Raw genomic sequence first — 5,000 nt, 5'->3', positions numbered from 1 at the left:
TAATATATCAAAATTGGTCTATTATAGTTCAGTTGATCATAATCGACGTTGAGTGGGAACACGGCTTAAATAAGGTAATACAATGACAACATTCTTCTTTGATACAGTGCTTACAGGTTCAGAAGATCTGTGTGAAAATTTCTTTCGTACGTCATTCAAACGTTTTCAGAAAGAGATGCCTGTAGTAAGGCAGTTGTGGAGTAACTTAAAAATCTGACTAGTTCGATGCAGTCGCTTTTTTTTTTTTTTTTTTTTTAATAATAATTTTATTTTTTAAATATGCACACTTACACCATAAAACATTGCAAACTACAGTAAACGATACAACTAGTATGGCAATACGAACGTGACATGAATTACAGCACTACTAAGCACTAATTGCATTAAAATTACGTTTTATAACATAAAAAATAATAATAATAATAATAATAATAATAATAGATAAAATAAATAAATGAAATACGACTTCTAGCACTTCTAAAAACCATCTCTTTCCTTTAGGGTTACATTTATAATGATAGTTTTAAAATAGAGGAATCAATATTTAAAAATTCAAGGTTAACGTTAAGGGTTTAGGAGGCTCGTTGCAGCGGGGACAGAAGTGGCTTTCATTTCTTTGAATTTTTTATTGTCTTGTTTTCCAATTTGGTGCGTCTGTTTCAGGGAAAGCAAGAAGTTGTTTTGGGTTGGGGATCGTTCTTTCGAACGGCAAATCCAGTCGTTGTTGATGGAAAAGAGTTGGAAGTCGTTAGCACCGCCAAGTTACTGGGACTTACTATGAGCTCCCAATTAACTTGGAAAGCGCACATAGAGGAAATAGTCAAGAGGATGTACTTCTCGGTGCTCGCCTGGCCAAATTTAAAGTTATGGAGAGGCTATTGCGGAGGCCCGCATTCACGCTCTAAGTTTTTATGGCGAGGAAATATTTCGCAGTGTTTTAAAATCATTAATTAGAAAGACAGCAAGCTAAATAAGCTGCAGCCTGACACTGTTAATTCAACTTCCTCACTCCGGCAGAGTGAATAATAATTGGAGTACTGATAAGGAAAACGAGTGTCTTGAAGAATCAGAGGAGCCTGGTAACGAACAATTGGACCTGAGGAGGAAAACGAGTTTCATGAACTGTGTGAAGATGAAGATGACGAGGAGGTTTCTGATCGGAGAACAGATTAAAAAAGGACGAATATCATGAAGAGCCAGAGGTTCGAGGTAATCATCCAAGAATTCGCCATTTTCGCAAATCCCATAACACAGTTTATTTTGTCGAGTTATTTCCATTAAAACAGTGGATATCCAGTTCACTGAAGCATGATACAGTCCCGAGAGTAATAATTAAATTGCATTGTTTTAATGTAAAGAACCTCTAAAACGTATTGCATTATGGGATGGGGAAATAGTCTGTTGGTCGCTTTCAAAAATACCATAATACTCTTTGATTGCTGAACCAAATTTTGCATAAGCATTATTTTTACTCTCTATTGGAACCATTTTAAGTCTCAAGAGAAACTGTAAACAAATTTTGGAGGGCAGACAAAGAGTATTATAGTATTTTGAAAGTGGCCTATTGGATATTGAAGTGGAGCCTGATAAGGAAAGCGATATTTATGAAGAGTCAGACCACCGAGATGGCGAGGAATCAAATACTAGTCGGACACCTGATGAGGAAAACGATATTTATGAAGAGTCAGACGACCGTGATGGCGAGGAATCAAATACTGGTCGGAGACTTGGCAAGGAAAACGATATTTATGAAGAGTGGAGTGAGAAACGGGGAAGAGAAACGATTGGGAAATACGTTTGCGTTTGCAGGCTAACGACCGAGATGACAGGGAATCGAATACTAGTTGAAGACCTGATGAGGAAAACGAATTCCACGAGGAGTTAAAGAAGCCCAACTGGAAACGAGGAAATTTTTTACATTTCCATAGCTTCGTGATAGTAACACCATTAAAATAAATTTGAAACTCACTAGGAAACTTTTTAATGCGAAGTTGTGTTCTTTACAGTTATCTACAGACCACTTTCACTCTTTTGTATTTATGTTAATTAGACCTCTTGCCCTCATTTGGAAACAAATATTTTCTTGGAAATTTGCTCGTTGTAGCGAGGCTAGGAAAGCTTATTAGCATTATCATAGAAGAATATTTTATTTGGCCGCCATTATGAAAAAAATCTATACATAATGATGTGATTTCACTGTAAGTTACAACTCCAAAATCTAAATTACAAAGCAGTTTCAAGAGGCCATTTCCGAGTTCATGTCTGCCTCCTCTTCAGAGCGAGTCTAACTTCACATCTGAATGAAAACTAATTAAGGACTGTGCGTGCTAATTCAAAGGTATTTTTGCGCGGTTTACTGAATATGCGGGAAATGCCGATCTTAACAAGTGTTATTGAAATCCAAAAAGAAAATTGGGGGTAACCACGCATTTTTCAAAGATAATTAATCAACAATATTTAAAAAAAATCTTTCAAAGACAAAGCAATGTATGGCATTCTTTTCCAAAGTGAAGCTTAATGATCTCTGAAAAATGCGTGGTTACCCCCAATTTTCTTTTTGGATACCAAGAGCACTTGCAAAATTCTGCTTTCTACGCATGGTTTTGAACCGCACAAAAATATCCCTGTATTAATAAGCACCATCCATAGGAAATCCGAGTATCTCGAGATGCGCAGAACGTATGCACAATAACAATAGTAGGCACCGTTCTTAAATTATTTTTCATTCTTATGTAAAGTAGAACTTTATTACCATCACAAAAACTTCGCAGTTAGACTCGCTTTGAAGAGGAGGCAAACATGAACTCGGAAATGACCTATTCAGCATGCACATGCGCCGGAATGCTGAATGATCTTTTAAAAATTGATCACTGTAGAGAAAAGCTGACATTTCAACATTGGTCCGTTTTCAGATACCACACAAACTGAAGTACGACAAAAACGAACTTGTTTTCACTACTAGTCTCTTTAGTGGGCGAGGAATAAAGAAAACAGTTGTCCTAGAAAATTTGAAAATTCTTTCTCGTCAACTCTTTTCCTTCCAACCAAGGGATAATTGGCACCAAACAGACAAAAAAAGGAATTAGAATTGGTTGGGTGGTTATTGTTTGGGCCTCTATCTGAGTTAAAGTTAAAATAAAATCGGAATTTCGTTTCATTCCCAAGTATGTGTCCCTCGATTGACCAAAAGAATTTCTGTTGACTAAAAATTGGCCTACTTGCATTGCAGGGTCTACAACTTGCGTGTGATACAAGTGATTTTGTCAGTATTGATGTGCTGATAGGAACAGATTATTACCGGTCTTTCTTCACTGAGAATATCATTAAGGGAGATCACTATGGACCAGTGGCCCTTGAAACCAATTTGGTTGGGTTTTGTCAGGACCAACTGTGAGCTCAAAGTTGACAAGGTCATGCACAGTGAATTTGAGTTCAACACATGTGTTAAAGATAGAGTCCACAGAGATAAGTGATGATCTGCAGAAATTTTGGGACTTAGAAACTTTGGGCATTAAGGAACATGAAACTTCAGTCTATGACAAGTTTTCAAATGACATCACATTTACTGGGAAGAGATACCAGGTCAAGTTACCTTTCAAGGACAACTCATGTTACCAGACAAATATACGGTGGCATTGCGTAGACTGACATCAACAATTAAGTAACCTCAAGAACAAACCAGAAATTCTAAGTCAGCATGATGGTGTGATCAGAGAGAAAATGCACAGTGGTGTGGCTGAAATGGTACCACATAATCAAATACCACCGCCTGGAGATGTTCACTATCTTCCACACAGGAGAGTTGTGAGACGTGACAGAGATACAGCTAAAGGGGGGAGTTGTATATGATACCTCATCTAAAGTGTTTGAGCCTAGTTTAAATGACTGTCTCTACGTTGGACCTTCCTATTAATCCCTTGTTATTTGACATTTTGCTTAGATTGAACCTGAACACAGGGACTTTGTGAGATTTTTATGGGTCAAAGATCCAAACAAAGAAAGTACCGAGGTCATGGCACTATGTTTTGCACATGTGGTGTTTGGTGTAAACTTAAGTCCTTTCATTCTAAATGACATAATCACACACCATTTGAACACGTTTTCTAGTTTACAGTGCACTTGCAAGAGAGCTGTTGAGGACTTTATATGTTGATAACTATGTCTCTGGAAATGGTGACGTGGATAGTGCGTTCAAATTGTCTAAGAAGATAAAGCTCTGCCTTAAGTCAGGCGGCTTCAATATGAGAAAGTGGAATAGCAATTCAGGAAGTGTGCTGAGATAACTGGAAAAAAATGAAGCTTTCAGTGAGGTTTTTGAAAAGAGCAATAGAGCTAGAGTTGAAGATGAAGACGAAAGCTTCTCTAAATCAGTTTTAACGCAAAGCACAAAAAACCTTACCTTACCTTTTACCTTGGAACCCATCCCCATTCTCGTCACCAGAGCCTTGGATCGACCCTGTAGGAGAACACCGTAGGATTCTTAGCCACAAATGGGCTATTTGAACCTTACGGCGCCTGCTCACCCCTCGTGCTAACATGAATGCACCAATTAGAGACGCTTTTGATTGTTCTTCACGAAACTCATTGAGAGGACACTTTGTTTCAGGGTTCCCTCCATATTTTCCCTCCCTCAGTCAAGAGAAGAGCTCTGGAGTCGAGATTGAACCGAGCACAAGATGAACTGATTTACGATTTGAAGAAGACAGTAGGAGATGTAGATGCCCAACTAGCAACAAGAAGATTGATTCTCAGTAGAGCTACAAGATTTTTTGACCCCTTGGGATTGGTAGCTCCAGTCATTCTTCCATTCGAGATGATGCGTCAGAAACTTTGCAAGGCTGGAAAAGACTGGGACGAGTTGGTTGATGCTGAACTCAATCACCAACGCCTGGCGACTCTATCAGATTTGAGACAGGCTGGAAGACTGAGCTTTAAGAGATGTTATGTTGAGGGATTGAATGGAGACAAGGTCAAGTCAGTCCAACTTCACTGTTTTGCTG

Source organism: Montipora foliosa, chromosome 7 (genome assembly GCF_036669935.1).
Source record: "Montipora foliosa isolate CH-2021 chromosome 7, ASM3666993v2, whole genome shotgun sequence".
In the NCBI taxonomy this organism is placed as follows: Eukaryota; Metazoa; Cnidaria; class Anthozoa; order Scleractinia; family Acroporidae; genus Montipora; species Montipora foliosa.
The sequence above is the reverse complement of the archived record's forward strand: the minus strand, read 5'-3'. Positions refer to the sequence as shown.